At 45.9% G+C, this 16,625-nt stretch overlaps 1 non-coding gene across 1 annotated transcript; it reads left to right on the top strand.

Annotated features, from left to right (window-relative positions):
• Window positions 1-15,122: 15,122 nt before the first annotated feature.
• On the top strand, window positions 15,123-15,260 carry LOC114811633. The gene has a single exon (XR_003759329.1). It is a non-coding gene; the product is annotated as a small nucleolar RNA SNORA7 (small nucleolar RNA).
• The last annotated feature ends 1,365 nt before the right edge of the window (window positions 15,261-16,625 follow it).

Raw genomic sequence — 16,625 nt, forward strand, 5'->3', positions numbered from 1 at the left:
AGTGGATACAAGTTAATCGGGTTGTCCGAAATGAGGCTCACAGTCTTTTATCCCCATTTTACAGATGAGGGAACCGAGACCCAGAGAAGTGAAGCAACTTGTTACAAGATCACACAGCAGACAAGTGGCAGAGCCGGTGTTAGAACCTATGACCTTCTGATTCCCAGGCCTGGGCTCTTGCCACTAAGCCACACTGCTTCTCTATGTACCTGGCACATAGTAAATGCTTAACAAATACCACCATTATTATTATTACTCCGGTCGTGCAGTGAGCAACTGGCAGCGGTGGGATTAGAACTCAGACCCATGCTTTTTCCACTAAGCCAGGCTGTGGGCAGGGAGCATAACTTCCACCTCCTGTTGTATTATATTCTCCCCAAGTACTTAGTACAGCACTCTGTATGCAGTAAATGCTCCATATATAGAGAAGCAGCGTGGCTCAGGGGAAAGAGCTTGGGTTTAGGACTCAGAGGTCATGGGTTCTAATCCCAGCTCAGCCACCTGTCAGCTGTGTGACTTTGGGCGAGTCACTTGACTTCTCGCTGCCTCAGTTACCTCATCTGTCAAATGGGGATTAAGACTGTGAGCCTCACGTGGGACAACCTGATTACCCTGTATCTTCCCCAGTGCTTAGAACAGTGCTCTGCACATAGTAAGCACTTAACAAATACCAACATTATTATTATTCATTCCTACTTTTCCTCCTCTGACACTACAACCCAGCCTGCTCGATTCCCTCCTCTAACACTGGTCAGTTTCTTGCATCTGGCTATTATCTCTTATCCTACTTGCTCACTCTCCCTCCTTCCTGAAAGTCCCTCCCTCTTTACCTCCACCACTCTCCCCATCTTCAAAGCCCAGATGAAATCATATATCGTCCAAGAAACCTTCCCTAACTAATTTCTCATCACCCCACCCTATTTCCCTCTTTCCAGTAATAGTAGGAGTAGTAATAGTCCTGATACTATCTAATAGATGTTCACTGTGGGCAGTACGATGTACTAAGCACAAAGAAAAGAATACACAGGTGAGAAGTGAATGCATTTCCTAGCCCTCTATGAGCTCACAGTCTAAGATAATATCTCTGATACTAATACCTTTTTGCATTTCATCATTCCCTTCTAATTGCAATCACAGGGAAGCCAGGAAAACCTCTATCTTTATTTCAATTTTATTTAGGTACCTGTCATAGCATGATGTGACACTATTTTTAGTGTGTGAATTACTTTTAAACCCACTGCATGTCACTGCTCCCACTGAACTTCCAGTGATTGACTATTGCCCTGAAAGAGTTAATACCCCTTCCAAATGCTGGTTACTCTACAGGGAGCTCTTTATTCACTGATGATGTGCTCACCAGGGTTTCACTAAGCTCCATTTCAGAGAGAGGGGAATTTGTTTCTTAGCATTTCAAACCTCCTGCAGGTAGAGAGCATTGCCAGAATAAGAAAAGCCTGACAGACCATCTGCAAACAAATGGCATTAAATGCCACTTTGAAGCTAACCAATTGCATAGGCTGTTTTCCCACCACATCTGTACTGAAAAGCAAAATGGTAAACTATTAGGTGAGGAGTGTATTATATATATATATATATATTTTTTTTTTTTTTCAGTTGAGGGCTATGGATGATCTAGGGGACATAGCAATGGCTTGTTGGTACTAAGTTTTTTGGTTCTTTTAGTGAATAGAGCAAAGGCCTGGGAGTCAGAAGGACATGGGTTCTAATCCTGGTTATACCACTTATCTACTGTATGACCTTGGGTAAGTCACTTAATTTCTCTGTACCTCAGGTACATTCTCAGTCTCTTCTGCCTCCAACTCCCTAACTGTGGGGGTGCCTCAAAATTCAGTTCTTGGTCCCCTTCTATTCACCCAGGGAGTGAGTATAGATGGAGAACTCATTAGCTTCTTTGACTTCAACTACCATCTCTTTGCATATGACACACAAATCTACATCCCCTCCCCTGAATCCTCTCCCTCCCTCCAGGCTCACATCTCCTCCTACCTTGAAGTCATCTCTCCTTGTATGTCCTCCCTTCACCTCAAATTTAAATGTCCAAAACAGAGTACCTTATCTTCCCACCCAATCCATGTCCTCTCCTGGACTTTCCAATCACTGTAAACTCAATGCCATAACCTTGGCTTTGTCCTTGACTCCTCTCTTTCATTCAAACCACATATTCAATCCATCACCTAATCCTGTATGTGCCACCTTCACAAAATTGCTATAATACGCCCTTTCCTCTCCACCCAAACTGCTACCGCTCCTATCCCACCTAGATTACTGTATCAGCCAACTTTCGGACCTCCCACTGCTTACCTCTCTCCACTCCAGACCATACTTCACCCCGCTGCCCTGATCATCTTTCTACAGAAACGTTCAAGACTTGTCATCCTCCTCCTCAAAAATCTCCAGTGGGCGCCTATCCACCTCGGTATCAAAGACTCCTCATCATTGGTTTTAAAGCTCTCCATCACCTTGCTTCTCTCACCTCGCTTCTCTCTTTCTACAACTCAGCCCACACACTTTGCTCCTCTGGTGCTAACCTTCTCATCTATGCCTCATTCTCACCTGTCTTGCCCCTGACCCCTGGCCCAACTTCTAGCTCTGGCCTGGAATGCCTTCACTCCCTTCCAGACAATTACTCTCCCTCTCTTCAAAGTCTTACTGAAGGCACATCTCCTTCAAGAGTGCCCACTTTTCCTCATCTCCCACACCCTCTACGTCACCCTGACTTACTCCCTTTTCTCTTCCACTCCTCTTTGCCCCACAGCACATATGTATATATCTGTATTTTTATCAGTGTCTTTACTGATGTCTGTGTTGTCCCGTCCCGTCCCGCCACCCCCCGCCCGCCGTCTAGACTGTGAGCTCATTGTGGGCCGGGATTGTCACTGTTTATTACTGTATTGTACTTTCCCAAATATTTAGTACAGTGTTCTGCACACTGTGAGCGCTTCACAAATATAATTGAATGAATGATTCCCCAGATTAAACTGTGAACCTGTCGTTGAACAGAGATTGTTTCTATCTGTTGCCTAATTGTACATTCCAAGAGCTTAGTACAGTGCTGTGCACATAGTAAGCACTCAATGAATGAATGAATGAATGAATCATCTGTAAAATGGGGATTAAGATCGGGAGTCCCACGTGGGACAGGGATTGTGTCCAACCTGATTAATATGTAACTACTCCAGCACTTAGAAGAGCGCTTGACACATAGTAAGCACTTAATAAATACCAACATCATCATTATTATTAGTTTGCTTTCCTCTAAAATGGCTATCAATCAATCACTCGAATTTATTAAATGTCATGCAGACCACTGTACTAAGCGTTTGGGAGAGTGTAATACAGTCAAGATAGTAGACTCTTCCCTGACCATAAGGACCGCTCAGTCAACATTCACATAATTAAATTACATATATGAACAAAAGTGCTGTGGAGCTAAGGGTGGGGTAATTATCAAATGCTTCTAAGGTACAGATCCAGTTGCATAAGCGATGCAGAAAGGAGAGAAGAATAGGTGAAAAGATAGCTTAATTGGGGTTTATCTCTTGGAAGAGAAGTGATTTTAATAAGACTTTGAGGATGGGAAGATTAGGAGTCTGTGGTAGGGAGCTCCATGCCAGAGGGAGGATGTGGACAGGGAGTCAGCAGCAAGATAGACAAGACTGAGGTACAGTGAATAAAATTGCATTAGAGGGAAAAAAAATGTGTGCCAATAAAGTTGTAACAGGAAATCAGTGAGGAAAGGCAGGAGGGGTTGAGATGATGAATCACTTCAAAGCCGATGGTAAGAAGTTCCTTTTTGATGCAGATGAGAAAGGGCAACCACTGGAAGTTCTTGAGGAATGGGAAGATGTGGACTGAATTTTTTTTAGAAAAATGATCAGTCAGTTGTATTTTTTGAGCACTTAGAGAAGCAGCGTGGCTTAGTGGAAAGAGCACGGGTCTGGGAGTCAGAAGGACCTGGGTTCTAATGCTGAACAGGTAATGTGCCAGATACTGAACTAAAGGCAGGATTAGAACCCAGGTCCTTCTAAATCCCACCCCCTTCTCTATCCACTAAATTACATTCCTTCTCTAAATCAGGAGCATCATGGCCTAATGAGGAGCAACAAGGCCTAGTGGCAAGAGCCCGGGCTTGGGAGTCAGAAGACATGCGATCCAATGCCGGCTCTGCCACTTGCCTGCCATATAACCTTGGGCAAGTCACTTAAGTTCTCTGTGCCTCAGTTACCTCATCTGTAAAATGGGGATTAAGACTGTGAGCCCCACATGGGATAATCTGAATAATCTGATTACCCGGTATCTACTCCAGAGCTTGGCACATAGTAAGCGCTTAACAAATACCATCATTATTATTATTATTATTTACAGTGTGCAGAACACTATACTAAGCACTTGGGAGAGTACAATATATCATTATAATAGAGTTGGTAGTCACATTCCCTATCCACATCAGAGCAGCAGAGTGAAGTATGAACTGGAGTTGGTAGGTAAAGGAAGCAGGGAGGCCAGCAAGGAGGCAAACACAGTGGTCAAGGTAGGATGGAATAAGTGTTTGGATCAGCAAAGCGGCAGTTTGGATGGAAAGAAAAGGGGGGATTTTAATGATATACTGTCACGAGCATCCGGCGGCCTGCTTTATGGCTTCCAAACCAGCCCCTCCTCCCGAGCTGGGAATCTGCTCTATTGTAACTCACCTCAGTGGTCAGGAGTATCCTATCTGGTCTAATACCTCGGAGACTGAACTTAATCAGATATAAATGACCAGGAATTTCTATGGGCTCCAAACCAGCCCCTCCTCCTGAGCTGGGAACCTTTGCTATACTAACCGACCCCAGTGGCTGGGAGTACAGTGCTCTGCACACAGTAAACCCTCAATAAATACGATTGAATGAATGAATGAGTAATCTAACTGGCCCGGTATATCTGAGACTGATCCTTAATAAACATACTGACCAGGAATTTCTGAGACTGGGAACTCTGTGACAGGTTCAAAAATGAAAAGCTGTATTCAATTCCAAGTCTGATTGAAGGGGGAAATGGATGGACCCCCTCGGTGGTTCGAGATGACTGCGAGCAGCAGTGTGGACTCTTGGTGCAAGTCTTAGCTGGTTTGTGGTTGACTGTGGCATTTTGCCAGGGCTGCGAGAGTCAGCCTGGGCTTCGGGTTCAAATCTTAGCTGGTTGGTGGTTTGCAGGGACCACTCTGCCACACAACAGACCCCTAATGCGTTCTGGTTCTTAGCTCATGAAGACAATGTTCTCATCGTGTCATCTTGTCTCTGGCCGGCGTCTAATGACTTAAGGGGATCGCCTTTTATCTGCCTCTGTCTCAGGGGTCGCAGCGGTTCCCAAATCACTGTTTCAGGTACTGTGGCAGCTCCTATGAGGCGGTTGTTGATCGACCCAGGCCCGTTAGTGGATAGAGCAGGGAGGGAAGGCTACTCTTTCCCCTGTGCTCACCTGGTGGACTGGCTTCACAGTGCTCTGCCCTGTAGGATTTGATGGTATTGACGCCTGTCTACTTGTTTTGTTTTGCTGACTCTCTCCCCCTTTTAGACTGTGAGCCCGCTGTTGGGCAGGGATTGTCTCTACCTGTTGCCGAATTGTACATTCCAAACTCTTAGTACGGGGCTCTGCATACAGTAAGCGCTCAATAAATATGCCTGAATGAATGAATGGAGCAGAGCAGCCCAGTTCCTTCCTCCATGTTCTTGCTCAGAGGTTTAAAAAAGCAGTCACTTGTGAATGGGCTTCTTGGCCAACAAAATGGCCTCTGTGGGCTCCCTACAGTTACCTGCCTCAACAAAGCTTTCTTTTTGATATATGATCCTCCTATTTAATGATAACATAGGGCTTACTGTCTGAGGAGGGAGAGGGAGAACAAGCATGGGGAATCACCAATTTACAGATGAGAAAATTGAAGTAACAATAATAATGTTGGTATTTGTTAAGCGCTTACTATATGCAGAGCACTGTTCTAAGCGCTGGGGTAGATAAAGGGTAATCAACTTGTTCCACGTGAGGCTCACAGTCTTAATCCCCATTTTCCAGATGAGGAAACTGAGGCAAAGAGAAGTTAAGTGACTTGCCCACAGTCACACAGCTGACAAGTGGCAGAGCCAGGATTTGAACCCATGACCTCTGACTCCCAAGCCCAGGTACAAATAAATTAAGTGTCTTGCCCAAGGTCTCTCAGCGGGCATGTAGCAGAGCTGAGGTTCCCAGGCTAGGCTAGGTCCCAGACCCGTGCCATGCCATTCTCTAGGCCATGCTGCTTCCTCCTGTTCCTTTAAACTTATTTGATTTCCCAGTATGTGGATGTAGGACCCTGGGACACAGATAATAATAATAATGTTGGTATTTGTTAAGCGCTTACTATGTGCAGAACACTGTTATAAGCACTGGGGTAGATACAGGGTAATAATGTTGTCTCACGTGAGGCTCACAGTCAATCCCCATTTTACAGATGAGGGAACTGAGGCACAGAGAAGTTAAGTGACTTGCCCACAGTCACACAGCTGACAAGTGGTGGAGCAGGGATTCGGACCCATGACCTCTGACTCCGAAGCCCAGGTTCCTTCCACTGAACCACGCTGATGACATGAAAGCCTCTCTTTTCAGGGGACTCACCCTAATGTTGACTACAGTGTGACCTAGTGGAGAGAGCACAGGCTTGGGAGTCAGAGGACGTTGGTTCAATCCCGGCTCTGCCAAATGTCTGATGTGTGACTTTGGGCAAGCCCCTTAACTTCTCAGTGCCTCAGTTACCTCATCTGTAAAATGGGGATTTAGAATGGGAGCCTCACGTGGGACAACCTGATTACCTTGTTTCTCCCCCAGTGCTTAGAACAGTGCTTGGCACATAGTAAGCACTTAACAAATACCATAATAATTATTATGAGAAACAGCATGGTGTAGTGGATAGACCATGGACCTGGTAGTTAGAAGATAGTGGGTTCTAAACCCAGCTCTGCCACTTGTCTGCTATGTGACCTTGGGTAAGTCACTTCACTTCTCTGTGCCTCAGTTCCCTCATCTATAAAATGGGGATTGAGACTGTGAGCCCCATGGGCGACAGGGACCGTGTCCAACCAATTTGCTTGTATCTACCCCAGTGCTTAGTATGGTGCCTGGCACATATTAAGTGCTTAATAAATACTATAATTATTATTACTATTATTAGTCATTTTAAGCTCTGAGGCATCTTTCATTCATTCATTCATTAAGTAGTATTTATTGAGCACTTACTATGTGCAGAGCACTGTACTAAGCACTTGGAATGTACAAATCGGCAACAGATAGAGACAATCCCTGCCCATTGACGGGCTTACAGTCCAATCGGGGGAGACAGACAGGCAAAAACAATGCAATAAATAGAAGCAATGGGACGAACGTCTCATTAACAAAATAAATAGGGTAATAAAAATATATACAAATGAGCGAACAAGCAGAGTGCTGAGGGGAGGGGAAGGGAGAGGGGGAGGAGCGGGGGAAAGGGGACTTAGCTGAGGGGAGGTGAAGGGGCAGAGGGAGCAGAGGGAAAAGGGGAAGCTCAGTCTGGGAAGGCCTCTTGGAGGAGGTGAGCTTTCAGTAGGGCTTTGAAGAGGAGAAGAGAATTAGTTTGGCGGAGGTGAGGATGGAAGGCATTCCAGGATAGCGGGAGGACGTGGCTCAGGGGTCGACAGAGGGATAGGTGAGAACGGGGTCGGTGAGGAGGTGGGCGGCAAAGGAGTGGAGCCTACGGCGTGGGCAGTAGAAAGAGAGAAGGGAGGAGAGGTAGGAGGGGGTAAGGTGATGGACAGCCTCGAAGCCTAGAGTGAGAAGTTTTTGTTTCATGTGGAGGTTGATAGGCAACCACTGGAGGTTGTTGAGAAGGGGAGTGACATGCCCAGAGCGTTTCTGCAGGAAGATGAGCCAGGCAGCGGAATGAAGAATAGACTGGAGCGGGGAGAGATGGGAGGAAGGGAGATCAGAGAGAAGACTGACACAATAATCCAGCCAGGATGTTATGAGAGCCCGTAACAGTAAGATAGCCATTTGGGTGGAGAGGAAAGGGCGGATCTTGGCGAAATTATAAAGATGAGACCGGCAGGTCTCGGTGACCGATTGGATGTATGGGGTGAACGAGAGAGCTGAGTCAAAGATTCATTCATTCATTCAATAGTATTTATTGAGCGCTTACTATGTGCAGAGCACTGTACTAAGCGCTTGGGATGAACAAGTCGGCAACAGATAGAGACAGTCCCTGCCGTTTGACGGGCTTACAGTCTAATCGGGGGAGACGGACAGACAAGAACAATGGCACTAAACAGCGTCAAGGGGAAGAACATCTCGTAAAAACAATGGCAACTAAATGGAATCAAGGCGATGTACAATTCATTAACAAATGAATGTAGAATGAATAATGTAGAAAAACAGCCTCAAATTGCTACAAAACGGGGATTCATACATAAGAACAGCAGTATTTCTGATGTGACCGATTCCTGTTTAGGGAGGTGAGCTCTAAGGAAGAGATACAAAAACCAACATCAATAATGAAATTTCTTGAAAGCATCTCTAGATACACATACTGCCCAATTGTCTTGTCAACTTCTGTGGATGTTTCAACTTTTCAGTAGAAACATAAATGTATTGCATTAGATATTTACAAATGTAATTTAACTTTTCCTCTGAATTCTTCTTTTAAAAATCAAAGATGACACCGAGGTTGCGGGCCTGAGAGATGGGAAGGATGGTCGTACCGTCCACAGTGATAGGGAAGTCAGGAAGAGGATAGGGCTTGGGAAGGAAGATGAGGAGCTCAGTTTTGGCCATGTTGAGTTTTAGGTGGCGGGCAGACATCCAGGTAGAGACGTCCTGGAGGCAGGAGGAGAAACAAGCCTGAATGGAGCGGGAGAGGACGGGGCAGAGATGTAGATCTGTGTGTCATCTGCATAGAGATGATGGTTGAAGCCATGAGAGCGAATGAGTTCACCAAGGGAGTGAGTGTAGATGGAGAACAGAAGAGGGCCAAGAACTGACCCTTGAGGAACCCCACGGATAGAGGATGGGAGGGGGAGGAGGAGCCTGCGAAGGAGACCGAGAATGAACAGCCAGAGAGATAAGAGGAGAAACGGGAGAGGACGGAGTCCGTGAAGCCAAGGTGAGATAAGGTGTGGAGGAGGAGGCGATGGTCGACAGTGTCAGAGGCGGCTGAAAGGTCAAGGACGATTAGGATAGGGTAGGAACCATTGGATTTGGCAAGAAGGAGGTCATGGGTGACCTTAGAGAGAGCAGTCTCGGTAGAGTGGAGGGGACGGAAGCCAGATTGGAGGGGGTCCAGGAAAGAATGGGAGTTAAGGAATTCTAGGCAGCGAGTGTAGACGACTCGTTCTAGGAGCTTGGAAAGGAAGGGTAGTAGGGAGTTAGGGCGGTAACTGGAAGGGGAAGTGGGGTCGCGAGAGGGTTTTTTTAGGATGCAGGAGACATGGGCATGTTTGAAGGCAGAAGGGAGGAGGCCATTGGAGAGTGAGCGGTTAAAGACAGAAGTTAAGGAGGGGAGGAGGGCAGGGGCGATGTTTTTTTTAAGTTGAGCGGGAATGGGGTCCGAGGCATAGGTGGAGGGGGTGGCACTTGCGAGGAGGGAGGAGATCTCCTCTGAGGATACTGCAGGGAAAGATGGGGAAGTAGGGGAGAGGGTTGGATCGAGGGGGAGGGAGGCAGGAGGACAAGGGGTGACTATGGGGAGCTCAGACCTGATCGTGTTAATTTTCATGATGAAGTAGGTGGCCAGACATTGGGGGTGAGGGTTGGGGGAGGGGGAGGAACAGGGGGCCTGAGGAGAGAATTAAATGTCCGGAAAAAGTGGCGAGGGTGATGGGCATGGGTGTCAATGATGGAAGAAAAGAAGTTTTGTGACCTTCTCTGCCCTCCTGTCCCCCCCAGTCACCAGACTTACTTTAGAAAACAGTCCTCAACAAGAAACCACTTTTTTGATGTGGAAACTCACGACTAATTGCTAAAATTATTATTCTCAACTTGACCTTGTGTTCTTTTAGAACAGAGTCACGATGTGCTCTTGGACAAGAAGGGATTGCAGGAGGGGGAGGGTTTGAATCACTGATGAGAGAAATTGCACTGCTTTATCACTGCAGCAATAAGCATTTTAAATCCCACCAAAAAAGGGCTCTCTCTACAAAGTTTGCACTTTTCCTGTTTCATACATCAGGCATTTTCTGACACCAAAACAACTAGGTAAACTTTGGCCCTTCATAGCTACATAGGTACCTGGGAATCACTTGAAGGGTGGAGAGTCATACAAATCTGTCCCTTTGGGTGGTCTTGTTCATCATCGACGGCCCGACATTCCACAAGTCTCTTTCCTTGGGCCCTTTCCGAAGAGGCTCCACGTGAGTCCAGACATGTCGAAGCCACTGAGTTTTCATACTGAAATAGAAGTAGAAAAATACTGGTCATCCACAAGAGGTTGGCAAGAATCATTCAGAAACTTGAGGGATTGAAATGCAGGCAAAGATTAGAAAAATGGAGATCATATTAAACCGTGACTAGGTGGGAAGGGCCTATTTTGTAGGGGTGAGGCCAAAAACAGATAACTCTCAGTTTCTGAATTGGTAGAAATGGAGATATGATGCTAGTCTCTTACCTGAAATCTCACGGTGGGCAACAGGACTGTGTTATATCGTTCTATTGTACTACCAAGAGCTTAGTAAAGTCTCTGTACACACAGTAAGCACTCAGTCAGTACCACTGATTGATTGGTCTAGCCAGAAAAGACTTACAAGCCAGGTTTTGAGTACTATATTGTCATTCATTTGTTCAAATAAAATAGATTGGTTCAGGCAAGCTAGCAAGCAGTTCGATAAAATCTGTAGGAAGTAATTAGTTCTTGCACCAATCAATCAATCAATGACGTTCACTGAGGGCTCTGTGCTGAGCACTGAGCTAACTGCTTTGGAGAGAAAAAGGAGGAAGATGGAAGGAGGAGAGAGAGGAAGAGCAGGAGGGACAAGGAAGAGGGAATGCTCCTACATTCATCTTCCCTCCCATCCCCCCAGCACATATGTGTCTCGGTGTGTGTGTGTATGTGTGTATATATATATTTAACTTATTTATATTAATGTCTGTCTCCCCCTCTAGACCATGAGCACACTTGGGCAGGGAATGTGTTCGCTGTTTTCCTGGGCTTTCCCAGGTGCTTAATACGGTACCACACAGTAAGCACTCAAAAAATATGATCGAATGAAAGAATGAATGCTTCTCACGTTGTTCAACTGGAAAGAAATCTGGGGACTGGAGGAAGGAGATGGTTCAGTGGAGGCAGAGAGGATTCTAGTGTCTTTCTTCAGGCAAGACTGACTTCACTGGGGTAAATGAGGGAGTAGCAAGCTAACTCAGGAACACGATGATGATGATGGTATTTGTTAAGTGCTTACTATGTGCCAAGCACTGTTCTAAATGCTGGGGTAGAGACATGGTAATCAGGTTGTCACACGTAGGACTCACAGTCTTAATCCCTACTTTACAGATGAGGGAACTGAGGCACAGAGACATTAAATGACTTGCCAAAGTCACAGAGCTGATAAGTGGCAGAGCCGGAATTAGAACCCAAGACTTCTGACTCCCAAGCCTGGGCTCTTGCCATTAAGCCGCACTGCTTCCCTAATCAGATAGGGTCATTGTGTCTACATGGACTTTTTTTCCTTATAGTATTTGTTAAACCACTTACTCTGCGTCAAACACCATCCTAAGTGCTGGGGCAGGTACAAATTGATTAGGTTGGACCCAGTCCCTGTCCCGCTTGGGCTCACAGTCTACGTAGAAGGCAGAATAGCAGAAATGAGGCACAAAGTTAAGTGGTTTGTCCTAGGTCACAGAACAAGCGGTTGGCAGCAATGAGATTAGAAACTCTGACTCCTAGGCCTGGGCTCCTTCCACCCGGTCATGCTGCTTCTCTTCAGAACTCGTAAAGCCGAGAAACATTGAAACGAGCTAATTTAAGCTTAAGAGTTTCAGTAGATTGCATTTATGGTTTGTTTTTAATATCCTACTGTTGACCATGATTTGGGGGGATTTCTGTAAGATGGTCATTCATTCACTGAATTGTATTTATTGAGCATTTACTGTGTGCAGAGCATTGTACTAAGTGCTTGGGAGGGTACAAGAATAAACAGTGACATTCCCTGCCTTCGTCGAGCTTAGAATCTAGATGGTCGCAAGGATGCCCTTCCGCTGCCTGCATCATGTGTGGCAGGCGGCCATACTAGGGAGAGGCCAGCTATGCCCACAGTGGCCAGCTGCCCAAAGCTGATGTTGCCCTCAGCTCCACTGGCTGAGGCTGAGCCAGACCAAACACTACACTTCCTCACTCCCCAGTCACTTTTGGAAATCTCTTTCTCTAGCTACCACACTCTACTAGTTTTGGTTTTAATTGTGTCAACTTATCTATGTCTTTTATGTTGTCTTTGTATTTTATTGATTCACCTTTTCTTGTGTGTCATTTGCCAACCCCCTCATTCCAATTTATATTTGGCAATTACGAGTTCTTCGAAGGCCAGGATGTGTGTCTAAATCCTACCCAGGTTTTCTTTTCCAGCATTTAGCAGATTGCCCTGTTCCCAGTAAGTCCTTGATACTCTTAACACTATGACAATGATGATTTTTTTTCTTCTGGGCTTTCTGACACAGAAACCTGGTGATGTTAGAGGAATTTTGCTAAAGAATTTAGGCCAACTCTTTTAACCTTGAAGCCCTGATAATAGGCTTACTAATTAGGGAGATTACTTTGTCCCTAGATGAATGGATTAGGAGGTGGAGGTGGGGGGAAAGAACCCCAAAACAAGGAACATAATAATAATAATGATGGTATTTGTTAAGCACTTACTATGTGCCAAGCACTGTATTATAATAATAATGATAATGTTGGTATTTGTTAAGCGCTTACTATGTGCAGAACACTGTTCTAAGCTCTGTATGAAATGCTGGGGTAGATACAAGCAAGTCGGATTGGACACAATCCCTTTCCCACATGGAATTCATACTCTTAATCCCCATTTTACAAATGAGGTAACTGAAACCCAGAGAAGTGAAGTGATTCCCCCAAGGTCGCACAGCAGACATGTGGTGGAGTCGGGATAAGAGCCCAAGTCCTTCTGACTCTCAGGCCCACGCTCCATCCACTAAGCCTCGCTAGACACTGTACTGGCTGGAGCAGCAGGAGCGCCTTAAACAATATTGATGGTGTTTCATCCTGCCTGATACTGTGTTGCTGAGTGCCAGAGACCCCAGGGAACTTGGGAAAGCTCTGTGCCAGGAAGGCAGATTCCTCTGATGGCCTGGGGTCAGGCAGTGTTCCTGGCCTGCTGGAAGGACCCTCAAAATCGGAAAGCCCCATAGAAACCAACTGGAGCCCCACTTCCAGCCCCAGCCCGGGACACCTAGGGAAAAAAAGGTCTTATTTTTCCCCCAGTGCTTTTATTTTTCCCCAGAGGTTTATTCCCCTCCTCCCCCACCCTTTTCCTCAGGAAAAATTGGAACTTCTTAGCTTTAGAAAAGCATGCTATTTGATGGGTGAGAGACTCATTGTTTTAGGCAAACTAGGTTTTCACTGTTGCTTCTAATTTCCCTGAGTTTCTTCTTTTTCCCCCAAACTCATCTTCCAGGATTATGAGTTGTTTCTCTTTGGACTCAGATGTCTGGGAGTGGGTAGAAGAGTTAGAAAAACATTCTTCCCTTGCTATTGATCTTTCCCACATTCAATGTTTTTGTTTCTTTCCCTATGTCTCATGAATGGGGAGAAGCTCAAGCAGGAGCAGCAGCTGTAGCTCCATCTGGAACAATCTTACAAATGTTAATGAGCCCGATTCCCCTGGGGAGCCCAAGGGAAGGGAAGCCACTTCAGCTCCCCACCCACCCCCACCTCCAGAGGGAACCTCCAGAGACCACCGTCACATAATAATAATAATGTTGGTATTTGTTAAGCGCTTACTATGTGCAGAGCACTGTTCTAAGCACTGGAGTAGATAAGGGGTAATCAATTGTCCCACGTGAGGCTCACAGTCTTAATCCCCATTTTACAGATGAGGTAACTGAGGCCCAGAGAAGTTAAGTGACTTGCCCACAGTCACACAGCTGACAAGTGGCAGAGCCAGGATTCTCATGGCTCCGGGCACTTGTCATATTCCTCATACCCATTGCCTCAGCCTCCTTGCTGCCCCTTCCCTGGCTCCAGCCTCCCCAACCCCTCTAGTTCTTCACTCTATTGCCTGGTTCAATATTCTAAAAACAAAAAATAGTTCTGCACAAGTTTCCTCACTCTTCACGTGTCCAGCGGCTGTCCATTCATCTTCACATGAAGCGGAAATGCCCGACCATCGATTTTAAGGCATTCAATCAACTAACTCTCCTTGGCCACCCCTCACTCTTCTTCCACCGTGTCCAAGCTCTCACACTTCAATCTCCAGTCAGTCCTTCACAATATAGTAATGATAATTATAACAATAGAATTAATAATAAGAATGGAAGTGTTAATAATAATAAGTGCTTACTATGTGCCAATCCCTTTACTAATCCCTGGGGTTGATATAATAATAATAATAACAATGATAACAATTATGGTATTTAAGTGCTTACTATGTGCCAGGTACTGTATTAAGTGCTGGGGTGGATACAAGCAAATCAGGTTGGACACAATCCCTGTCCCACATGAGACTCAGGGTCTCAATCCCCGTTTTACAGATGAGGTAATTGAGGCCCAGAGAGGTGAAGTGACTTGCCCGAGGTCACACAGCAGACAAATGGCAAAACTGGGATTTGAACCAAGGATAGTCAAGTCCCACCGGGGACACACAGTCTAAGTAGGAGGCAGAACAAGTATTGAATTCCCATTTTACAGATGGGGAACCTGAGGTACAGAGAAGTTAAGTGACTTGTCTAAGGTCACATAAGGGTAAATGGGAGAGCTGGGATTAGAACCCAAGTCCTCTGACTCCCAGGCCTATACTCTTTCCACTAGACCTTGTTGTTTCCCTGGTCTTCCCTTCCTTTCTACCCAATCAGCCTCCAACCTGATACAAGCTCTGGTTATTCTGTAACTAGAATATTCTATTCCCTTCTCAGGGTCACCCCTGGAGAGTTTTCACGAATCTACCAGTCTTGATTATGGGAGGGAGAGCCAAGCAGAGGCATAGCCATTCCATTCCTAGCTTGGGCAGTGGCTAGCGAGTGGAAGGCAATCTGCTACAAGTCAAAACTCACCCGTGCTGGGCAGCAGCAGCCCAGGGGAGAGTTGAGGGTGGAGACTCGTGTTTACTGAGCGGAAGGAGTTTGTGTCTAGTTCCCTCTTGTTTATTTTTGCCCCCTACCCGGCTCATCTTTTAGACTGTGAGCTTGTAGTTGGCAGTGAGCATGTCTAGTTGGCAGTGAGCAAGAAGCAGCGTGGCTCAGTGGAAAGAGCACGGGCTTTGGAGTCAGGGCTCATGAGTTCGAATCCCAGCTCTGCCACTTGTCAGCTGTGTGACTGTGGGCAAGTCACTTAACTTCTCTGTGCCTCAGTTCCCTCATCTGTAAAATGGGGATTAAGACTGTGAGCCCCACGTGGGACAACCTGATTCCCCTATGTCTACCCCAGCGCTTAGAACAGTGCTCGGCACATAGTAAGCGCTTAACAAATACCATCATTATTATTATTATATGTCTACCAACTCTGGTATTGTACTCTTCCAAGAGCTTAGGTCAGTGCTCAGCACACAGTAAGTGCTCAATAAATGTCATCAATGATGTAATAATAATAATAATTACGGCATTTGTTAACAGCTGTGTGCCAGGCACTGTTCTAAACACTAGAGAAGGAGCTTGGCTGAGTGTAAAGAACACGGGCTTGGGAGTCAGGATGTGGGTTTGAATCCCGGCACTGCCACATGTCTGTTATGTGACCTTGGGCAAGTCTGTAATATGGGGACTAAGACTGTGAACCCCATGTTGGCCAACATGATTACCTTGGGTCTACCTCGGCTCTTAGAATAGTGCTTGGCACATAGTAAGTGATTAACAAATACCGTGATTATTAATTATTATTATTATTTTGAGTAAGTCCTTAATAAATACTACAGTATCTTAAATGACCTATTGCTGGGACCCAGGACTGCTCTTTCCGCTCAGACCCCAGAGTCTGGAGCAATGGTGGAATGGCTCAAACGATGGAGGATTCATTCATTCATTCAGTCATATTTATTGAGCACTTACTGTGTGCAGTGCACTGTACTAAGTATTTGGAATGTACAAATGGAGGATCTATGTTTAAGGGTGGTAGTCACATGGAGAATGGAACAAATCAATCCCTGGGGAGTCCTGGATCCTAGAATCTCAGCCTGGGCCCATGAGGGAGATCCTGCTCACTGAGCCAGAATGGTCCTGGGCTGCTGGAACCATGATCCAAACCCCCGCGTCCCCACCTAGCCACCCTTGTCTCTATTTCTCCCAAAAAGTTGGTGGACGTATGGTTGTCAGGCAAAGATCCAGAATCCCACTGGGATCTATTCCCCAGTAGAGCTGGGTAGAACGAGCTTCAATGGGATGGAAATAGCTGACAAAACAAATCCCTCCTGCCTCAT

Source organism: Ornithorhynchus anatinus, chromosome 4 (genome assembly GCF_004115215.2).
Source record: "Ornithorhynchus anatinus isolate Pmale09 chromosome 4, mOrnAna1.pri.v4, whole genome shotgun sequence".
NCBI lineage: Eukaryota > Metazoa > Chordata > Mammalia > Monotremata > Ornithorhynchidae > Ornithorhynchus > Ornithorhynchus anatinus.